The 24830-nt window shown below is 35.1% G+C and overlaps 1 long non-coding RNA gene across 1 annotated transcript in view; it reads right to left on the reverse strand.

Annotated features, from left to right (window-relative positions):
• LOC134808231 (uncharacterized) overlaps positions 1 to 24830 on the reverse strand; it is a 147292-nt gene that overhangs the window by 76200 nt on the left and 46262 nt on the right. The window contains exon 3 of the long non-coding RNA XR_010150768.1: positions 6762 to 6826. This is a non-coding gene — a long non-coding RNA (uncharacterized LOC134808231). The remainder of the gene's footprint in view (positions 1 to 6761; positions 6827 to 24830) is intronic.

Here is a 24830-nt window from a genome sequence, read left to right on the forward strand (position 1 = left end):
CAGCAGCTTGAGATATATGTGGGCCCCTTTGAGCCACTTCTGGAGCTAGAGTGTCTGGGAAGCAGGAAATCATGTTCCAAGTCTGCACAGAGCAAAGGGGCCCTGGGTCTGGCCCATAAAACCATTCGGTCCTCCTAAGCCTCAGGATCTGTAATGGGAGGAGGTGTGAAGGTCTCTACCTTTAAATCCTTTTCCTCATTGTCTTGGCTATTAACACTTGGCTCCTCTTTACTTAAATTAATTTCTACAGTATGCTTGAATTCCTGTCCTGAAAATTAGCTTTTCTTTTCTACAACATGAGCAGGCTACCAATTTTTCAAACTTTTAGGCTCTGCTTCCCTTTTAAATATAGTTTTCAAATTCAAGTCATTTCTTTGCTCATGCATATGAGCATACACTCTTATACGCAGTCAGGCTACTTCTTCAACATTTTTGCTGCTCAGAAATTTCTTGAAGCAGATACCCTAAATTATCATTCTCAAGTTCAAAGTTCCACATATCCCTAGACCATGGGCACAATGCAGCCAAGTCCTTTGCTAAGGCATAATAAAGTCCTTTGTTCCAGTTGCCAAAGAATTCCTCATTCCCATCTGAGAAGTCATCAGTCTGGACTTCACTGTCCACAGCACTATCACAATTTTGGTCACAATCATTTGACCAACCTCGAAAGTTTCAAACTTTCCTTAATCTTCTTGTCTTCTGAAACTTCCAAACTCTTCAAACCTCTGCCTGTTACCCCATTCCAAAGCTACTTCTATATTTCCAGCATTATAGCAATGCTCCACTCCTTGGTATCAATTTTCTGTATTAGTCTATGTTGCATTGCTATAAAGAAATGCCTGAGACTAGGCAATTTATAAGAGAAGAGATTTAATTGGCTCATTGTTCTGCACACTGTACAGGAAGCATAATGCTGGCACCTGCTCAGCTTCTGGAGAGGCCTCAGGAAGCTTCTAATTATGGCAGAAGACAAAGGCCAGGCTATTCACTTGGCTCAGGAGGATCCACGAAAGAGAAAGGGGTAGGTGATACACACTTTTACAACAACCAGATCTCATAAGAACTCACTCACCATTGCAAGGACAATACCAAGTAGGATAGTGCCAAACCATTCAGGAGAAACCTGGCCCCATGATCCATTCACCTCCCACCAGGCCCTATCTCCAACATTTGGGATTAAAATATGACATGATATTTGGTGGAGACACAGATCCAAACCATATCAACATTCAATGATTTATTTACCTTAAAATAGTTGTCCTAATCAGCTTAAGCTGCTATAACAATTCGCCATAGACTGGGTGGCTGAAACAACAGACAGTTTTTGGTGAAGGCCTCTTGCTGGCTGGCAAATTGGTTCTTTTTCACTGTGTCCCCACATGTTGGAAAAAGAACTCTGATCTCCTCCTGCTCTTAAAAGGATACTATTCCCTCATGGGAGACATGTCCTCATGACCTCATATTAACTTAATTACATCCCAACAGCCCCATCTTCAAATACCATCACATTGTTTCTTAAGGCTTTAACATACAAATTTGAGGAGACAAAAAGGCTTAGTCTATAACAATAATATATATCACAAATATACCATCCGAGTTAATAGCAAAAGCTAACTCTCTCATTGTGATTTATGTTTTTACACAGCTAGGAAAAGAAGCAAGTGTTATATTCTTAATTTAACTAAAATACTGGTAATATGACTAAAATTCATTTGATAACTGATATTTTGAAACCTGAAAAGTGTTCTTCATTCCTCTGATAGTATAAAGCTATGTAATACATATGCCTAAGGCAGAGCCTGAACTCAGCTTTCACTAGATAATTGTGGCTTCTGCCACATGGCTGCAATAAAAACCATGTATTCCAACTGCTTCATACACTGAACAATTATTTATTTTATTTATACCCTAGCTCATAGTATCAAATGATTCTGATGATTGGGACAGCTGACTTTGTACATTTGAGTTTATTTCCTCATGTATTTTGTATTTAGGAGTGAACTCATCTTCAGAAGTATATTGTAACATATGCTTTGTTTGTGTCCCTTTGGGGAAGTATTTTTTTTTAATTTGCTTCTGCCAGTTTTCTACATACACCATCAATCTAAGACACCATCATCCAATCAAGTTTCACATGAACATCTCAGTTAGGGGGCTCAACCTACTGAGATAGTGGAATTTAAACTCTATTCTCCCATGTACACTACTCAGATTTAGTCTTCAAGTGAGTGACTCCTTTATTCACTCAGAAATAAGCAAGACCAAGTCTTATGCTGAGCTTCTATGCAGTTTTGAAAGGTATGCCTAATCCTAATTTGATAAATGAGGCAGGGCTTCCTCTTAGCTTTACATAAAAAGCTCATTTCTATAAGCACCTTGAGTTTCTGTAGGTTTATAGATGATCCCAAATCTCCAAGAGCCATACTTTTGCTCCTGATTACTCTTCTGGCTTTGAGGTTCTTATTTATTTCTGCATGTCTTTTCTAAAACTATGTCTGTTATAAATGTCAAGAATGTGTAATCACAAATAACTGTAGCAAATTTGTATATAATGGGCAGCATGGATAACTTTCAACCTGCATGTGATTCCATCTGGAATAAGTTTTTGCTTGTTTGTTTTTAACATCTTGGGTTAAAAGTAGATACATTTAACAGTATCTTTTTACAGTAGAATACCATTTTAACACTACTTTCTGTGTGTGTTGTAGGATTGAGAAAATAAGCAAATATATTGATGATTAGAGCCACAATTCTCAATATAAAAGAACAGAGAGATACAAAGGCAAGGATTGGCATAAGACTGGAATTTGATTATAAGTATGTGATTATAGTTATGTAATTCATAACAGGCAAACTGATGTCATGCTGTCTCTTGACGTGAAGACACAATATCTATAAATACAGTATTATTGCCAAAAATGAGAAATATTAACATAATCACAAGAAGATGCTAGACAAATATAAACTAAACAGCAATTTACAAAACAAGTGGTTTGTACTCTGGAGAAATTAAATTTGAAAATAAGTGTCATGAATGATATAGAGAAATTAAAAACAATTCCAGATTAAAGAAAATTTAAAAGTTAAAAAAAAGAATGTGAAGGCAGTGCGTGTTTCTAGATCAAAACTTCGTTAGGGGAATTAAATAAACATATGCATAACTAATTACAGTGCCCTGAAACTACTGAACTTCAAATATAAATGGAAGCAAAGTAGGCAAAAAAGAATAGCTGAATAAATGACCAACATACAAAAATTTTCATTAGAAAAAATAACACAAAATAAAATTTCTAAATGAAAGGTTTGAAAAAATCCTAATATCTTGCCTTACCATGAATTCTGTATCAAGATACTCTGCCATTTAATAAAGTGGTGAGTTTTCAAACATTATATAAGAGGAAAATAATTCACCAATGCTGTCTGAAAGAACACTGTATTAGTCTGTTTTACTCTGCTATAAAGAACTGCCCTGGACTGGGTAATTTATAAAGGAAAGAGGTTTAATTGATTCACAGTTCAGCATGGCTGGGGAGGCCTCAGGAAAGTCACAATCATGGTGGAAGTTGAAGGGAGAGCAACACACCTTATTCACAAGGTGGCAGGTAGGAGAATGAACATAGGAGGGACAACCAAACACTTATAAAACCATCAGATCTCTTGAAAACTCACTCACTATCATGAGAACAGCATGGGAGAAACCTCCCCCATGATCCAATACCTCCACCTGGTCTCTCCCTTGACACATGGTGATTATGGGATTTTTGGGGATTATAATTTAAGATGAGATTTGGGTGGGGACACAAAGCCTAACCATGTAAAGTTTGTAATTTAACAAAAAGGCAATTTATTTTTATGTAAAGGAAAGTAAAATTAGCAATAATGATGAAGATATCAATACAATGTATTGTACTTAATACTCCATATAAAATAAATGATAACTTCTGGGAGAGTCAAACATAAGTTGGAAACAAAAGACAATCAAACAATTAGGAAATAAATTATATGAAATGGCAAAATTTGAAAATAAGTGTGATCAAATAAGAAGATGCATATTAGTAAAGGCAATGAAATTACCACAAAATAAATGTTAAAAATAATAATCTGACAAACATTAAAGATGACTAAACATTTTAAAACGTGGTTGTTGAAAAGCTGATTAAGATGCAAAAATTTGCTCTAATACTGGGTTAATTTTTTTTTTTTTTTTTTTTTTTGAGATGGAGTCTTGCTCTGTCGCCCAGGCTGGAGGGCAGTGGCAGGATCTCGGCTCACTGCAAGCTCCGCCCCCTGGGTTCACGCCATTCTTTTGCCTCAGCCTCCCGAGTATCTGGGACTACAGGCACCTGCTACCACGCCCAGCTAATTTTTTTGTATTTTTAGTACAGACGGGGTTTCATCGTGTTAATAGTTTTGGTGCATTATTACCTTGTAATTTTATGGCAAAATATTTTACTAAGATTAGCAGAGATAATTTTAGTAATGAATATTTTATTATAATACATAGTTTAATTTAAATTGCATGTTGTCATAGTTTCTGTCAATCCCTCACCCCACTTCATACTCCTGAAAGTACTCTGGAAACCTCTGATTTGTAGTCTGTCTTTATATAATTTTTTTTTCCAAACTTCTTTCCCTCACCATAATTAATGTGAAATTCTTTTATGTGGTTACAGGCAACATTAATCCATTCCATTTTATTGCTAAATAAAATTAACTATATTGAAAAATCATAGACTAGTTATTCTTTCATCAGTTGATAGATATTTCCAATTTTTGGCAATGGTGAGTAAAAGTGATGTAAACATGTATGTGCAGATGTTTGATTATTTGTTTTCATTAATCTTGAGTAAATATCTAGTAGTAAAAATTATCATTTGTGCATTGTGTATTTTTAGATATTTTTAAAAAGACTCAAATATTTTGCAAATTTGCTCTAATATTTTTCACTCCAACCAAGAAGGTTTCAGAGTTCCAGAAGCCCTGCATCTTTGCCAAAAATAGATATTGCCACTTATTTAAATAACGTGTTGACTGAGGTAGATGTTTACTGGCATTTTCTATAGTTTCAATCTATATTTTTCTCGTGGTTAATAATGTTGCACAATTTTTCATGTTTTTATTTGTAACACATAAAATTCTTTTAGCATCGAAATCATTTTCCCCTTTAAAAATTGGATTGTTTTGCTCTTATATTTTTGGTTATGAAAGTTATTTATAAATTTTAGATACTAGTCCTATGTCAAATATGTATGTTGCAGATATTTTTCCCAAACTGTGGCTTATCCTTTCATTTTTTAGAGACTTTTGAAAAGCAGTAGTGTTAATTTTAATGAAGTCCAATTTCTTAATATTTTCTTTATGCTTCATGCTTTTCTTGTCCTACATAAAATATAATGGACAAATTAAGAATAGCAATAATTTTTTCTTTGTATGAAGCTGTATGCATTTAGGATTTACATTTTTGTGTGATTTATTTCTACCTAATTTTTTATATGTGGTTCAAGATATGGCTTGAGTTTCTTTTTCTTTCTTATTTTTTGTGCATGTTGATTATTCCACTACCATTTGTTTGAAAGACTACCCTTTCTCCACCAAGCTGTCTCTACCACTTTTTGGAAAAACAGTTAACTATGTATTATATAAGTGGATCCATTTCTGGGTTATATGTTATTTCATTGATCTTTATGTTTACTCTGTCATCTGTACCACACTATACTGTAATAGCTTTATAATATTATGTAAAATAAGGTAGAATGAGCCTTCTAAGGTTGGTCTATGTTTTTTAAAATTAATTTAAGTAGTTTTCTTTTCCATTTAAATTTTACCATCAGCTTGTTATTTGGAAGAATTTGTATTAATAGTATTGAGATTTCCAATCCAAGAACGTATTATTTTGATTTTCCATTTATTTAGATCTTCTCTAATTTCTGTCATTATTGGGTTTTGGTTTTCTACATACAAATATTGCATGTATTTTATTTGATTTATATGTACATATATATTAAGGTTTTGTATCAGTATATGATACTTTTTTCTAATTTCAGTTTTCAATTGCTCATTGCTTATACATTTAAATGTAACTGGTTTCTTATATACAACTTTGTGCTTTGAAATATTACTAAATTAACTTTTTAGTTATGGTGGGTTTTTGCAGGTGGTATAGCATTTTCTATGAAGAAAATCTTGTACTTAGCAAATCATTGATTTTTTTTTTCTTTCTGATGTATGTTATTATTTCTTTTTGTTGCATTATTGCACTAGCTAGGGTCTCTGCATGATATTAGTTGAAATTGAGAGGTGAAGCCAGCTGGACTTCTGGGTCAGGTGGGGACTTGAAGAACTTTTCTGCCTTTCGAGAGGTTTGTAAAATGCACCAATCAGTGCTCTGTGGCTAGCTACAGGTTTGTAAAATGTGCCAATCAGCACTGTGTAAAAATACACCTATCAGCACTCTTTGACTAGCTAGAGGTTTGTAAAATGGACCAATCAGCACCCTGTAAAATGGATCATTCAGCACACTGTAAAATGGACCACTCAGTGCTCTGTAAAAGGGACCAATCAGCACTCTGTAAAATGGACCAATCAGCAGGACATGGGTGGGGACAAATAAGGGAATAAAAGCTGGCCACCCCAGCCAGCAGCGGCAACCTGCTCCAGTCCCCTTTCATGCTGTGGAAACTTTGTTCTTTCATTCTTCACAATAAATCTGGCTGCTGCTTACTCTTTGGGTCTGCACCATCTTTAAGAGCTGTAACACTCACCGCGATGGTCCGCAGCTTCATTCTTGAAGTCAGTGAGACCACGAACCCACTGGAAGGAACAAACTCTGGACACAGAAATGATAAAATCAAAAATATTTTCTTAATGCCAATGTTGGGAGGAAATCATTCATATTCATTGAATATGATATTATCTACAGTTCTTTTATAAATTTCCTTTAACATATTTAGGAAAGCCACATTGATTTTTAGGTTTCTAAGAAATTTTATTATAAATGTATGTGTAATTATGTAAAATACCATTTTTCTGCATCAAGTAGGATTTTTATATGTGTTTCTCTTCTCAGACTCTACCCTTATAAGGAATATTTATGTGGGATAATTCTTTAACAATGAGGAAAAAGCCTCTCGTCTGCAGTCAATATAATATTTCTTTGTTGCAAATAGTAAGATCCATTGAATTTTGAATACATATTATTTCTATACCACAATTGAAATATAAGCACTTTAAAAGAAAGTCAACTTCAACTATACTTAGTATATATCTTTACTATCCTTACTATGGTATCGACATCAGGTACAATGTTTTATTCCAAAATTATTTTACATGTCTGGTCATGAGGATGTTTACATAAGTTCTTAATACTCTGAGATACTACATTATAGACAAGTATTCATCTTTCCTTCAATATTCCAAAAGTATGCTTTTTTCCTCCTTAGAAACATCTGAGAGCATACCCTCAATAAATTTAATTTTTCCAAGTGTTAGAGTTTAAAACTTTTGCAGGTCCATGCAACTTTTCATTGTGCAAGAATACTTCAGCCAAACATGTACTAATAATTCATGGAAAATATTCTCAGCAGACTAGGAATAAAAGAAAACGTCCTCAACTTTATTAAGGACAAACCCAGGTGGTATAGTATGGTCTTGTAAAAAAATAAAATTGTCTTTTCTCACCAATATATACTTAATTTTCCAAATACTGTAGTCTATGAAAGGAAACAAGAAAAAGATAAACTAAATGTTGAGTATAAAAAAAGAAAAAATAATAATTAAAGATTATTGTCTATGTAAAAAATGTTAATGAAAGTACAGAGAAGCTCTGAGACATAATAAATAACATTTGGAATACTCCAAAATAAAAAGGCAATTTATAAAATTATATTTTTACATACTAGCAAGAAACAATTAGAAAAGTAAATAAAATATATTTTCACATTCTCAGTAAATAAGAAGTCTTGAGAAATAAACGTATTAAAACTTACACAAACCTAATATACTGAAGACATTGTTGAATAAATTAAGGAAGGCATGAATTAATGAAGAGACAAACCATGTTTTCGAATGAGAAGACTTAACATTGTTGTTAAAAGAAAAACTTTAGACAAATTTTATTTAGCAGTGTTCATTTGAGCAAAGAATGATTTATGAATGGGGCAGTACTCAAAACTAGGAAAAGTTCAGAAAGCTCCAGACAGTTTTACAGGCAGCATTCATAGACAGAAAAAGCAAGTGAGATATAGGAACAGCTGCATTGGTTACAGCTGAATTTTTTACCTTTATGGGTATCATGTAATGAGGTATTTGTGTTATATAGACATAGTCTGATCAGTTGGGAGCCTGAGTTTGCCTGAAGATCAACTGCTGTGATTGACTGAGACTCAGCTATTTGTTATAAGAGTATACACTCAAGTTAGGTTGCAGTTTGTTTGCACAATAGTTAGGTTTCAGTTCACTATGAAGAAATGCAAAATGCAGAGGCAGCTTTAGGCCTAATTCAATTTAATTTAGTATTGTTACATGTCAACTTTTTTGAAAGTCATCCATAAATCAACCACAGTTCCAATCCAAATCCCAGCATACTTTTTTCATATAGGAATTGTTAAGCTGATTATAAAATTACATAAAAATGCAAAGAACTTAGAATAGTCAACATTATTTGGAAAATAAAATTGAGGAATTTTGTTGCTTGATATTAGAACTTACTTAAAAACTAATGCAATATATACAAGGTACAATTTACATAAGGATATATATTAGTCCATTCTTGTGTTGCTATAAAGAAAGGCCTGATACTGAATAAGTTATAAAGAAAATAGTTTTAATTGGCTCAGAGTTCTTCAGGCTATACAGGAAGCATAGCAGAATCTGCTTCTGGGGAGGTCTCAGGAAGCTTACAATCATGGCAGAAGGTGAAGCAAGAGCTGGCATATCACATGGTGAAAGCAGGAGCAAGAGATTAAGGGGAGAGGTGCTATACACTATTAAATAATCAGATCTCATGAGAAATAACTCACTATCATGAGGACAATAACGAGGGAAATGGTGCTAACCCATTTATAAGAAGTCTCTGCCTGGCGCAGTGTCTCACACTTGTAATCTCAGCACTTTGAGAGGCCAAGACGGGCAGATCACTTGAGGGCAAGAGTTTCAGACCAGCCTGGGCAACATGGCGAAACTCCGACTCCACTAAAAATACAAAAATTAGCCAGGCATGGTGGCACACACCTGTAGTCCCAGCTACTCAGGAGACTGAGGCACGAGAATCTCTGGAACCCCATAGGTGGAGGTTGCAGTGAGTCAAGATAAGAAGTCTTCCCCCATGGTCCAAATACTTCCCAGCAAGCCCCACCTCCAACATTGGGGATTACACTTCAATATGAGATTTGGGTAGGGGCACACATCCAAAGTATATCATTCCAGTCCTGGCCCCTCATAAATCTTATGTTCTCACATTTCAAAACACAATCATGCCTTCCAAATAATCCCCTAAAGTCTTAACTCATTCAAACATTTACTCAAAAGTCCAAAATCAGAAGTCTCACCTGAGACAAAGCAAGTCACTTCCACATATGAGCCCATAAAATAAAAAAACAAGTTAGTTACTTCCAAGATACAATGAGGCACCAGCATTGGGTAAACCTTCCCATTCCAAAAGGGAGAAATTAGGCAAAAGGAATTGGCTAAAAGTCCTGGAAAGTCCAAAACCCAGTAGGGCAGTCATTAAATCTTAAAGCTCTACAATAATCTCCTTTGACTCTATGTTCAACACCCAGGGCACACTGATGCAATGGGTGGGCTCCCAAGGCCCACCTTACATTAAGGACATACCTTAATGTAATAAAAGTCATGTATGACAAACCCACAGCCAACATAATACTGAATGGGGAAAAGTTGAAAGCATTCCCTGAGAGTACTGGACCAAGACAAGGATGCCCACTCTCACCACTCCTCTTCAACATAGTACTGGAAGTCCTAGCCACAGCTATCAGACAAGAAAGAAATAAAGGGAATCCAAAGAGTACCTCTGCCCCTGTGGCTTTGCAGTGTTCATCCCCGGAGGCTGCTCTCACAGGTTGTTGAGCACATGCAGCTTTTCCAAACTCAGGGTACCAGCTGCTGGTAGATTTACTATGTGGGGGTCTGGAGGATGGTGGCCCTTTTATTGAAGCTTAACTAGGAGGTGCCCCAGTGGAGACTTGGGGGAGCTCTTAACCCACATTTTCCTTCCACACTGATCTAGTAGAGGTTCTCTGTGAGAGCTCCAACCCTGAAGCAGACTTCTGCCGGGACACCGAAGATATTCCATATATCCTCTGAAATCCAGGCAGAGGCTCTTAAGCTTCATTCTTTTTTTTTCCATACTTTATTGGGGTACAGGTGGTGTTTGGTTACATGAGTAAGTTGTTCTTTAGTGGTGATTTGTGAGGTTTTGCTGCACCCATCACCAGAGCAGTATACACTGCAACCTATTTGTAGTCTTTTATTTCTTGCCCCACTTCTACCCTTCCCCCCAAGTCCCCAAAGTCCATTGTTTTATCCTTATACTTTTGCATCCTCATAGCTTAGCTTGCACACATCAGCTAGAACATACGATGTTTGGTTTTCCATTTCTGAGTTACTTCACTTAAAATAATAGTCTCCAATCTCATCCATGTCACAGCAATGCCACTGACTCATTCATTTTTATGACTGAGTAGTATTCCATTATATATATATGTATATATACACATCATAATTTCTTTTTTCCACTCGATTGATGGGCATTTGGCTTGGTTCCATGATTTTGCAATTGTGCAAGTATCTTTTCCTTATAATGACTTATTTTCCTCTGGGTAGATATCCAGTAGTGGGATTGCTGGATCAAATGATAGTTCTAATTTTAGTTCTTTAAGGAATCTCCACACTGTATTTCATAGTGGTTGTATGAGTTTACATTCCCACCAGCAGTGCAGAAGTTTCCATGATAACTGCATCCACGCCAACATCTACTGTTTTTTAAAATTTTTTGACTGAATCAAACAACCTATCAAAAATATAATCCACCATGATCAAGTGGATTTCATACCAGCGATGCAGGGATGGTTTAACATACACAAGTCAATAAATGTGATACACCACATAAACAGACTTAAAAACAAAAATCACATGATCATCTCAATAGATGCAGAAAAATCATTAGACAAAATCCAGCATCCTTTATGATTAAAATGCTCAGCAAAATTGGCATACAAGGGACATACCTTAATGTAATAAAAGCCATGTATGACAAACCCACAGCCAACATAATACTGAATGGGGAAAAGTTGAAAGCATTCCCTGTGAGTACCGGAACAAGACAAGGATGCCCAATCTAACCACTCCTCTTCAACATAATACTGGATGTCCTAGCCACAGCTATCAGACAAAAGAAAGAAATAAAGGAATCCAAATTGTTAAAGAGAAAGTCAGGCTGTCACTGTTTTGCTGATGATATGATCATTTACCCAAAAAACCCTAAAGACTCCTCCAGAAAGCTCCTAGAATTGATTTAAAAAATTCGGCAAAGTTTCCAGATACAAGATTAATATACAGAAATCAGTAGCTCTTCTATACACCAACAGTAACCAAGCAGAGAATCAATTCAAGAATTCAACCCCTTTTACAATAGCTGCAAAAAATTAAATCCTTAGCCTCTATGAGGAGAACTATGTATTACTGCTGAAAGAAATCACAGGAAACACAAACAAATGGAAACATCCTATGCTCATGGATGAGTGGAATCAATATTGTGAAAATGACCATACTGCCAAAAGCAATCTACAAAGTCAATGCAGTCTCCATCAAAATATCACCATCAATTTTCACAGAATTAGAAAAAAAATTCTAAAATTCATATGAAACCAAGAAAGAACCCACATAGCCAAGGCAAGACTAAACAAAAGAGCAAATGTGGAGACATCATATTACCTGATTTCAAACTATACTGTAAGGCCATAGTCACCAAAACAGCATGGTACTGGTATAAAAATAAGCACATAGACCAATTAAACAGAATAGAGAACCCAGAAATAAACCCAAATACTTACAGGCCAACTGATCTGCGACAAAGGAAACAAAAACATAAAGTGGGGAAAGGACACCCTTTTCAACAAATGGTGAGGGGATAATTGACTAGTCACATGTAGGAGAATAAAAACTGGATCCTCATCTCTCACCTTATACAAAAATTAGCTCAAGATGGAATAAGGACTTAGATATAAGACCTGAAACTCTAAAAATTCTAGAAGATAACATTGGAAAAACCCTTCTAGACATTAGCTTAGGCTAGGATTTCATGACCAAGAACACAAAAGCAAACGCAATAAAAACAAAGATAAATAGCTGGGACTTAATTAAGTTAGAGCACTTTTGCACAGCAAAAAGAACAGTCAGCAGAGTAAACAGACAACCCCCAAAGTGGGTCTTCACACCCTTTACATCTGACAAAGAACTAATATCCAGAATCTACAACAAACTCAAACAAATCAGTAAGAAAAACACAAACAATCCCATGAAAAAGTGGGCTAAGGACATGAATAGAAAATTCTCAAGATAATATACACAAATGGCCAACAAACATATGAAAAAATGCTCAACATCACTAATGATCAGGGAAATGCAAATCAAAACCACAGTGCAATACCACCTTACTCCTTCAAGAAGAGCCATAATCAAAAAGCTTCATTCATTCTTTCACTGTGCACACACTTGAAGGCTTAACATTAGGTGGAAGCCATTGAGGCTTACGTCTTGCACCCTCTGGAACTGTGGCCCAAGCTGTACCTGGGCCTCTTTAAACCACAGTTGGAGCTGGATCAGCTAGGATGCTGGAAGCCATGTCTCAAGGCTGTGCAGGACAGCAGAACCCTGTGCCTGGCCCATAAAACCATTCTGTTCTCCTAAGCCTCAGAGCCTGTGATAGGAAGGACTGCCTCTTAGATCTCTGAAAAGATTTTGAGGCTTTTTTCTCATTGTCTTTGTTCTCACCACTTGCCTCCATTTTAATTATACAAATTTCTCTATCAAGTGATTGCTCAGCAGCCCATTTGAATTCTTCTCCTGAAAATGGGCTAATATTTTCTATCACATGGCCAAGCTGCAAATTTACCAAACTTGTATGCCCTGCTTCCCTTTTAAATATAAGCTCACGTTTTAAGTCATTCCTTTGCTCCTGCATATGAGCTTGGGTATTAGGAGCAGCAGGCTATATCTTGAATGCTTTGCTGCTTAGAAATATCTTTTTCCAGATACCATAACTCATCACTCCCAAGTTCAAAGTTCCACAGATCCATAGGGTAGGGGCACAGTGCAGTCAAGTTCTTTGCTAAGGCATAACAAAAGTGACCTTTGCTCCACTTGCTGGTAAGTTTCTTATTTCAACTTGAGGACTCATCAGCCTGGACTTCATTGTTCATATCGCTAACAGCATTTTGGTCACAACCACTTAACTAGTCTCTAGGAAGTTCCAAACTTCCCCTCATCTTCCTGTCTTATTCTGAGCCCTCCAAGCTCTTCTTACCTGTGTCTGTTACCCAGTTACAAAGTTACTTCCACATTGTCAGGTATCTTTATAGTAATGCCCCACTCCTTGGTACCAATTTCCTATGTTAATCCATTCTTGCATTGCTATAAAGAAATTCCTGAGCCTGGGTAAATTATAAGAAAATAGATTTAATTGGCTCATGTTTCTGCAGGCTGTACAGGAAGAATAGCAGCATCTGCTACTGGGAAGGCCTCAGGAAGCTTACCATCATGGTGAAGGCAAAGCATGAACAGGCACATCACATGGTGAAAGCAGGAGCTAAACGACCAGAACTCATGATAACTCACTATTGCAAGGATAGTACCAAGTGTGATAGTGCTAAATCGTTCATAAGAAATCTGTATCTATAATCTAATTACCTCCCACCAGGCTGCATCTCCAAAATGAGGAATTAAATTTCAACATGAGATTTGGGCAGGGACACACATCCAAACCATATCACAATAACTTAAAGATTAATGGAACAGAGAAGAGAATTCATAGCTATGGATATACACACATATGTTCAATGCTCAAGTGATTTTAAACAAATATACCAATGCAATTCATGGAGAAATAGATTTTCAAGCAAACTATACTGAAACAATTGGTTATCTACATGGAAAATAATGAACCTCAAATCTGTCTTCAAATATGTCATTAACATTATCTCAAAATGGCTATGGGCTTTATTGTTAAAGCTAAATCTAAGATATGTTTACCAGAAAAACAGAAGTTAGGCAATATGAATTAGATCTCAAGTTAGGCAATATGAATTAGAAAAGTCACAAAAAGCATAATAATGTAAGAAAAAATAATAAATTGCATTTTATCAAAATTAAAAACTTCACAGACTTCACTAAATAAAGACATAATCTTGGTGTGGAAAAATATATACACACTACATATATCAAATAACTTTATCAAGAATATATAAAGAACTATATTTCTATAAGAGAAACAACATATACTGCTCTCAGAAGTAAGAATGTCAGTAAAGTTAGTCTTAGCAAAGTGTCATTATTTTAATGACTTTATTATGAACCCTCATTTCTCATTATTGTCAAAATATTTGCTAGTTCATAAATAATATAATGATGTTTCAAAGTAATTTTCATATACATTTTTCTGATTAGAAATCAAGGGGACATTTTCCCCTTTTGTTATTACTACTTATAATACCTTTTAGAGAAATTCATTTTTAATAAGTATACTTAGGTTTTAATCTTCTGGAGTATGTACTTTAATATATCTAACACAATTTCATAAATATGTCTTTCTGAAAAGTAAATTATTGAAGCAAGTAATAAAATCAATGTGATTTTTTATCACTTGAAAGGGAAATGTATGACAGTTGTATACAGCATATTTTTCAGTCAATGTTTAATTTAATGAGAGAGATAAAAAGATCCAGACTATTATTTTGTTTACCTTATCATATGAACATAGTGAAAAGATTAATAAATTTTTAGAATGCCTCGCCAAGTAATTGTTTTAACCTGAATCACAACTACACCAGTAAGTATGATGTGTGAAGTGTGCATGTGTTAAGAAAGGTTATGTGTTAGTAAAGTTCAGATCTTTTCTGGATCAGAATGGCTGATCCTTCATACCTGAAAAGCTGAATTCAGCTGGGTAGGGCCAAGAAATACAGTGACATTTGTTTGGGATTATATATGACATTTTATTTATTTGCTATTAGGTCATGGGCATCTCTAGAAATACATTACCTAAATATTTTCACGGGGTCATAATGAAAGCATTATTTTTAGTGATGTTTTCCTTTCTTATCTCAAGCCTTTGAGATAGATTTCTTTATTTTTATTGTTTTTTTGAGCTGGAGTCTCGCTCTGTCGCCCAGGCTGGAGCGCAGGGGCGCAATCTCAGCTCACTGAAAGCTCCGCCTCCCGGGTTCACGCCATTCTCCTGCCTCCGGAGTAGCTGGGACTACAGGCGCCCGCCACCGCGCCCGGCTAATTTTTTGTATTTTTAGTAGAGACGCAGTTTCACCGTGGTCTCAATCTCTGGACCTCGTGATCCGCCCGCCTCGGCCTCCCAAAGTGCTGGGATTACAGGCGTGAGCCACCGCGCCCGGCTGAGATAGATTTCTTATAGTTAAAATAGTTAATTATATGCTTTAGGTTTAATGGGGGTAGAGGACAGGTTTGTAATCATATTACCTGTCCTAACATGGACTTCCATGTGAGTATTTATCTCCCTATGTAATATGACATGTTTGTCAATGTAAACATGATTATACTCTTCCTTTGTTATTCTTTCAACTCTTTTTACATAATTTAGCCTAATTCAGATGCAATAGTATCACCCAGGGCCACATTTCTTCCATCATCTTCAACCCAAAACTTGCTTCATTGAATATAAAAAAAAAGTCTATATAAAAAAATCAATGTCTATGTTAGGGTTCCTATAGATAATAGAAAGAAATCTTGGATAATTATCCAGCAATTTTCCTTGTGGTTTCATAATAGTCAGAAAAGTACACAGTTATGTGTCACTTAACAATGTAGATACATTCTGAAAAACGTGTTGTTTATGATTTTATTATTGTGTGAATGTCATAAAGTGTACTTACACAAACCTAGATGGGATAGCCTACTATACACCTAGGATTATGATATAACCAATTGCTCCTAGGTTACAAACCCATACAGCATGTTACTGTACCAAATACTATAGGCATTTGTAACACAGTGATAATTATTTGTGTATTTGCTCATTCCATGGACCCAAGTGACCATGTCAAAGGAATACACAGGGATATATGTTTGTAAAAATTCCAGTCACTTTTTGGTCCTACAGGGGAACTCTTTCCATGGGCATTGACTTGTGCTTTGCTAAGAGACCCCTCAAATTTCCACAGGACCATGCTCTATATGGCCATCTTTTTAATTCTCCAGTTCCCTCTATAATCCACCATTCCACTGGAAAACCATGCAGCCCAAGCCATGGAAGAATACCTTGCAATTTCCAAGCCCTAGAGTTATCCTGGGGAGAGTGTGGGAGACTGTGTGAAGGAAAGGCCCTGAGAACAGCTTCAGACACTTTACCAGACCCAGGAATAACAGGAGGACACAATTTTTAATCTTTGCTCATAGCAAGCTAGTAGTATTTGTGATCTAGAAGTGGCAGCTTCTGCAGGCATTAGACTATTACAGGAAGAAGATTGGAGTACTAAGTGGAGCATGAGAAGGGCCTGAGCAGCCAGAACTGAGTGATGAGTGTGAAGTGCATTTTAATTGTAAGTTCTGGATTTGGGCTCTTCTACTTCATGGAACCAGAGCAATAAAAGATTCACTGCAGCTTCAGTTTTGCCTGGGAGGCAAGATTTGGAGAAAGAGATCGCTTTGCACTTTAAGGCAAGTCTGCATGTGCTCCAGCTTGCTTTCTTGTCAGATTGAGAAGGAAATTCCATAAATTATGAGGAGTAACAGGGAGGCAGGTCCTATATCTACTTGCCTGGACTAGGAGCTTAGGCCACTTCTCCTTTTCCATACAAGAAACTTGGTGCAGCAGCAGTTTCTTCAGTCTTCACCAGGCTTTTGGCAACTGCCCTCCAGATTCTGGCAGAGGTGGTGCTTGCATTCACTACTGGGGGGCTGAATTGTGGAATTGCCCAGCCCAGCTGAACCCAGCTTTGCCTCCACTTTGAGATTGAGTGTGAAACTCAAGTGTATTCCACAGCCTAGCTCATTGTCTGTGACACAGAAGAACTCCTCTTCTACCCTTACCTGTGTCACCTACTTGCCTGGTGGTTGATCTGCATACCCTATAAAAATTACATTGACACAAGTGCATAGCACTTGGGAATAATATGTCTCTTGTGACCACTGCCACACTGGCTTCACAGGAGACTGGCCTGCTTACACTCCAAGTACATTTCAACTAAAACTGGCATTTGAGAAAGTCACCACACTCAAGCTTTCTATAACCAAATAATTGAACACGTACAGAAACCATTGAACACATGCAGAAACAAACCAAAATGTCCCTGCTCAAGACACATTATAGTCACATCCTCAAGAAAAAAAGTCCCATCCTAATGAATGTATATTAAAAAACAAGAAATGACAGTTTCTCCAGATGAGAAAAAATTCAGCATAATAATTATTTATGAAAAAGCAGGGGGTAGCAAAATTCACAATGGATTCTAAGAAAAATGAAAATTTTTAATGCCAGATAAATTCAAAATCATGTTTTAGAGAAGATCAATTAGATCTAAGAGAAATCAGAAAACCAATTCAAAGACATTAGAAAATTAAACTCAGAATATGAATAAGAAATTAACCAAGGACACAGATATAAAAAAATAGCACTTCTGGAAATTAAAAAAATTGAAGAAAATATACAATACAGTAGAAATCTCCAACAAAGACTGACCAAGCAGAACAATCTTGGAACTTGAAGAAAGGTCTTTTGAATTAATCCAGTAAGATGAAAATTTTAAGAAGAATAAGAAGGAATGAACAAAGCGTTCAATAAAAATGAGACCTACTAAAGTCTTACAATTTATGAATGATTGGTTTTATTGAGGGGAAATAAACAAAATGTTTGAAAAATCTATTTAAGGAAATAATTGGTAAAACCTCCCAAGTCTTGCAACACATATAGACATCCATATACAAGAGACCCAACAAACACCAGTAACGTTGGTATCACCATAATACATAGTCATCAGACTGTCTAGAATAATGTGAAGAAAGAAAATACTACAATCAGCAAGAGAAAATTGTCTATCCACCTAAAAGGAAACTCCAGGCCGGGCGCGGTGGCTCACGCCTGTAATCCTAGCACTTTGGGAGGCCGAGACGGGCGGATCACGAGGTCAGGAGATCGAGACCATCTTGGCTAACACGGTGAAACCCCGTTTCTACTAAAAATACAAAAAATTAGCCGGGCGTGTTGGCGGGCGCCTGTAGTCCCAGCTACTTGGGAGGCTGAGGCAGGAGAATGGCATGAACCTGGGAGGCGGAGCTTGCAGTGAGCCGAGATCGCGCCACTGCACTCCAACCTGGGAGACACAGCGAGACTCCGTCTCAAAAAAAAAAAAAGGAAACTCCATCAGACTCATGATGGATTTCTCAGAAGAAACCTTCCAAATGATTGTGAACCTATTTTTAGGGTGCTTAAATTAAAAAATGTCAACCATAAAATATATATCCTGCTAAAATAATTTTTACAAATGAAGGCACAACAAAGTTTTTCCTAGACAAACTCTGAAGGAATTTGTCACCACTAGATCAGCTGTACCAGAAATGCTTCAATTTTGGAATTCTAAACATAGAAACAAAAGATAAATACTCACTATTATAAAAATACATGAAAGTGCAAAACTCACAGATCTTATAAAAGAATAACATAAGGAGAAAGAGAGAAAGAAATTAAATGGCAACACAACAGTACTCCACCAAACCACAAAGACAGACAGACAGGAGAAATAAAAGAAAAAAGATAACCCACAAAATGACAGATAAAAATGAACATTATGAAAAGAACAACTCTTACATGTTGATATTAACTTTTACTATAAATAGATTAAATGCTACACATAAAAACATGTAGTGTGCAGACTGGGTTTAAAAAAATAATAACAATCCAACCATTTGCTGCTTACAAGAAATTCACCTTACTGGTAAACACACTTATAGACTGAAGGTAAAGAGGTGAGAAAATATTCTACACAAACGCAAACCAAAAGCAAGCAGGAGTAGCTCAACGTACATCAGATAAAACAAACTTTAAATCAAAAACAGTGAAAGAAATACAAAGAAAGTCCTTATAGACTGAAAGAAGGATCAACTTAGGAAGAGGATATAATAATTTTAAATATATATTCACCCAACACCAGAGCACTCAGATTAATCAAACAAATATTACTAGACCTAAAGGAAGATATATACAACAATTAAATAATAGTGAGGTTTTGACATCCCACTCACAGCACTAGAGAGATTATTGAGACAGAAAAGGATCAAGGAAACACGGGAATTAAAATGGATTTTAGAACAAATAGACCTAATAGATATTTACAAACTGCTCTAAACAACTTCAGAATATATATTCTTCTCATTAGCACAAGAAACATTCTCTAAGATAGATCATATGTTAGGCCGTAAAACTAACATGTCAATACATTTTTTAATTCAAAATTATATCTTCACAGACCACAGTGGAAGAAAAGTATAAATTAATACCAAGAGACATACTCAAAGCCATGCAAAAACATAAAAATTAAACATCACACTCCTAACTCTTTGAAATGAATAAAAATGGGAATATAACAAACAGAAACCTCCAGGTTACAAAAAAAAGCAACCCCAAGCAAAAAGTATACAGCATTAAATGAACTTTAAGAAGATTGAAAGGTCTTAAATTAACTGAACATCACACATGAAATTATAAAACAAACTCAAAGCTTGAAAAATTAAAGAACAACAAGCATCAGAGCAAAACTAAATAAAATTGCAACAAAAAATGCAAATAATTTAAAAATTAATTTTTAAATTGGTAGCTAGACTAACCAAGAAAGGAAAAGCTCAAAATAAACATAGTAAAAAATAAAAGGGGAACCATTATAATTAATATCACAAAAATGCAAAAGATCACTAGAGAATGCTATGAACAACTCTGCATTCACAAACTTGAAAACCCAGAGAAAAGTAGTAAGTTCCTGGAAACATACACCTTCCCATAACTGAAACAGGAAGAAATCAAAAGGGACCAATAATGAGTAGTGGGATTGAATCAGCAATAAGAAAACTTCCAAATTAAAATAAGCCTACAGCCAAACAGATTCAGAGCCAAATTCTACCAAATGTACAAAGGATAACTTGCATGAATCCTATAGAAAGTATTCCAAAAAATTACGGAAGAAGGAATCCTCCATAATACATTCTACAAAGCCAGTATCATTTTGATACCAAAGCCATACAAGGACACAACAAAAGACAAAATTACAGACCAACATATTTAATAAACAGATGTAAAAATTCTCAACTAGAAAACTGGATCCAACAGCACATCAAAACAATAATACACCACAATCAAGTGGGCTTTTTTCCAGGTATGCAAGGATGGTTCAACATATGCAAATCAATATCATTCATCACCTAAACAGAATTAAAGACAAAAACCATAATTATTTCAACAGTTAGAGATAAGCATTCAACAAAAGTCAGCATCCCTTAATAATAAAAATCCTCAATAAACTAGGTATAGAGAGAAGAAAACTGAAAACAATAAGGCTCATATACAACAAACTCATCGCCAACACCATACTGAAGAGGAAAGTGTTGAAAGCAATCACCGTAAGAACTGGAATAGAACAAGGATACCCACTTTCACCACTAGTATTGGAAGTCCTAGCCAGAGAAATCAGGCAAGAAATTAAAGGCATCTGAATGAAAAAGGGAAGGTCAAATTATCTCTGTTCACTGACTATATGATCTTATACCTAGAAATCCCTAAAGACTCTTTCAAAAAAACTCTTAGAATTGATAAAAAAAAAATTCGGGAAAGTTTCAGCATACAAAATCGACATACAAAACTTAGTGGCATTTCTACACACCATAGCAATCAAGCCTAGAAAAAAATCAGGAATACATTCCCACTTACAATAGTTACAAAAAAAGCCTAAGAGAATATTTAACCAAGGAGGTAAAAGACCTCTAAAAAGAAAAGTATGAAACACTAATAAAAAAATTGTGGATGACACAAAGAAATGGAAAAGCATCCTGTGATCAGGGATTGGAAGAGCCAATATCATTAAGATAACCTAAGTATCCATCAACAGATCAATGGATGAAGTAAATGTATTGTGTGTAAATACACAATATACACACATATATAGACACAATCTATACACACACATATATATCCAATGGATTATACACTATATATATCTATATTAACCTATATATATACACACACACAATGGGAATATTATTCAGCCACATAAAGGAATGAAATCATATCTTTTGCATCAACATGGAAACCATTATATTGAGTGAAACAACTCAGAATCAGAAAATCAAATATCACATGTTCTCAGTTATAAGTGAGAGCAAAATAAATTATATACATGGACATAGGGTGTGGGATAATAATCACTGGATATTCTAAAGTGTGGGAGGGTCAGAGTGGGAGTGAGCTATGAGAAATTACTTAATAAATACAAAGTACACCATTCAGGTGATGGTTACACTAAAACCCAGATTTTATCACCATGTAATATATCCATACACAAAACTGCACTTGTGCCTCCTTAATTTATACAAATGAAAAATGCAAAAAGACTATATTGCTTAATCAGAGTGGATGAACTAGATAGATTTTCCCCTAAATATAAAATAAATTCACCATTAGCATTAAACTTTTTTGTCATTCATAGATAATATATTGTTGTCTTCTAACAATAAAGAGTTTATGGGCAATATCATGATAATTATTATTTAGAAGATTCCAAAGTAAAATAAAAATAACTTATTTCATACCTAAATGTGTGTGTGTGTGTGTGTGTGTGTGTGTATGGAAGTCCCCTTAATTTGTAGTTTCACTTTCGACAGGCTAAGTAACACATGATCAACTTCAGTCTTAAAATACTAAATAGATAGTTTTCAGAAATGTTGTAAGTTCTTAACTGCCCTCTGTTCTGTGTAGCATGATCCTACATCATAGGAACTGGATGTGAATAATCCCTTTGTCCAGCATATCCACACTATATATGCTACCTGCCCCTTAGTCACTGAGTAGCCATGTCAGTTAATAGATTGAAAAATCATGGTCTACCTAGGACGCAGTACTATTCACAGTTTTAGGCACCCACTGTGGGTCTTCGAGTGTATCCTTCACAGACAAGGGGGTTGACTGTAGTCTCTTTTTGTGTGTAACTGAGCTGTAAAGGAGTAATTAAAATAACCTCAATATTTCCTTGGAAAATTATTTGAGTTGGTGTCCAACTTCCCTCATTTTAAGAGGTTCAGCCCAGGATCAGAGCATTAACAATAATGATGAGATACTGGGGTCACAGAAGTGCATTACACCTTCTTTGGAATAATTTTTTCACTACAGGCCTATACTTAAAATATATAAAACTGAACCCCTCATGAAATATTCAGCAGACTGGATCTACATGTTTCCTTAAAAGTTATATATGATTTATATAATAAAATAATAAAGACTAATACTCAGTATTGTATTAGTCTGTTTTCACATTGCTATAAAGAATATCCAAGACTGGGTAATTGATAAAGGAAACAGGTTTAATTGACTCACAGTTCCACATCATTTGGGAGGCCTCAGGAAACTTACAATTATGGCTGAAGGCGAAGAGGAAGCAAACACCTTCTTTAAAAGGCAAGAGGAGAGAGAAAAGTGAGGGAGGAACTTCCAAACACTTATAAAACCAGCCAATCTCATGAGAACTCACTCACTATCATGAGAACAGCATGGGGGAAACCACCCCCATTATCCAATGACCTCCCTCCCTGGAAATGTGGAGATTACAGGTCCCTCCCTCAACACATGGGAATTACAATTTGAGATGGGATTTGGGTGGAGACACAGAGCCAAACCACATCAGTAAAACCATATTAGTAAATGTGCTGAAAAATTTCAAATGCAAACATTATATATATTCTTACATAAATACTCTGATTTCTGTTTGGCAGTTAGTCTTGAATGACAGGATTTAACTTCACAAATTATTTGAATAATATGACATTAATAGAATCAATTCCTTACACGTGTTTTATAATATATGTTTGTGTCTTGAGGCAATTGACTGAATTTACAAAATCTCAAATGTATCTGTGTCTGTAATTATTCATAAATTACTAATCCTGAACCACTGTATGATTTATGTTTTCAAGGCATAATTATATACTTTTTATTTAATATATTAATTAACTAACATCTATTGAATAGCCCTATGAGATATGACCCACATATTCAGGATTTCTTAGAGAATCTCATTGAAGACTTAGGGTGCAAGAGAATCTTAAGTCATCAAAGAAATTTCAAGTTAATATAAAATAAAATGAAAAAGGGGAAGTTAAATAAATCAATACTTATTGAATGCATGCTGTATGTAAGTTATTTGCATATATAATCTGATATATCCTTTACAAGCTACAAATTTGATATTTTATAAGTAAGGAGATTGATTTTGATGAGATTATGTGATTTTCAGAAAATAAAGCAACTAGTAAGTGTAGAAGTAGGAATCTGAGCTCCGATCTATTTGATTCTAATACACTTGTGCTTGCCACTGAATTGTGCTACCCATCAGTTAGATACTCTGAAGTTTTTGAGTTTCAAGAATTCCACCACTAATGATGAATGGTAGCAATATTTCAACCAACTAGTACTACTATGATTTCAGTTTATTTCTTTCTTATTCTTTTACTTTGGACAAAATGTTTAAAGACAAATTATGATGCCAATAATAGAACTTTCATTTAAATAGAACATTTTCGAGTAAACCAACTTTATGTTCATACATGGGACTTTATTAAAATTTTCCCCATGCATTTTCTGATTTATTACACAGAGCAATAGAGTGAAACAACTTCCATAAAATTGTACTATATGAAATTATTATTTTGAAGATCAAAAATAAAATACAGACAATTTTATATTGTTCAAAGTAACATAATTTTCTTTATATAAAAAGCAAAGGAGACTCATAATCATCAGTGAGTTTATCAAGTTCACACAGGTAGGGAACAGTAGATGTGGAATCCAAGACTTTTGAATGTCAAGCTGAATGCAATTTTCAGTGAATTAAGGATGTGTTTAGTGATGATAGGTGTTTCTGAAGATGAAACAGGAAAGGCAACCAAACAATATTTTCAGTGCAATTCATGCCTACTGTTTCATCTTTGATCAACTATAAAATTGTTCTTCTCATGGATCTGCTAGACACTTGGTTTGAGTTGTTGGAAACAGCTAAGAATGTAGAAATAACAGTAAAAACTGAAGCAGACAGGTTACTGGCTGAAATAGAATTTGTGGTATTGTTCAGTTTTATTTTAATATATCAGCAGTATATTTACCACATAAAGTCTATGCCTTGAAAATATAGTTTTTAAACTTGCCATACACAGGTATGATATTAGAAGCCATTTAATGTTGTCTTTGAATTCTCCCATATTTCACCAAAAATATTTGGCACATGAAATCTATGCTTTAAAAATAATTTTTAAACTTGACATACAAAGGAATGATATTAAAAGCCATTCAATGTTGTATTTGAATTATTTCAAACGTT

The sequence above is a fragment of the Pan troglodytes genome, chromosome 14 (assembly GCF_028858775.2).
Source record: "Pan troglodytes isolate AG18354 chromosome 14, NHGRI_mPanTro3-v2.0_pri, whole genome shotgun sequence".
Lineage (NCBI taxonomy): Eukaryota > Metazoa > Chordata > Mammalia > Primates > Hominidae > Pan > Pan troglodytes.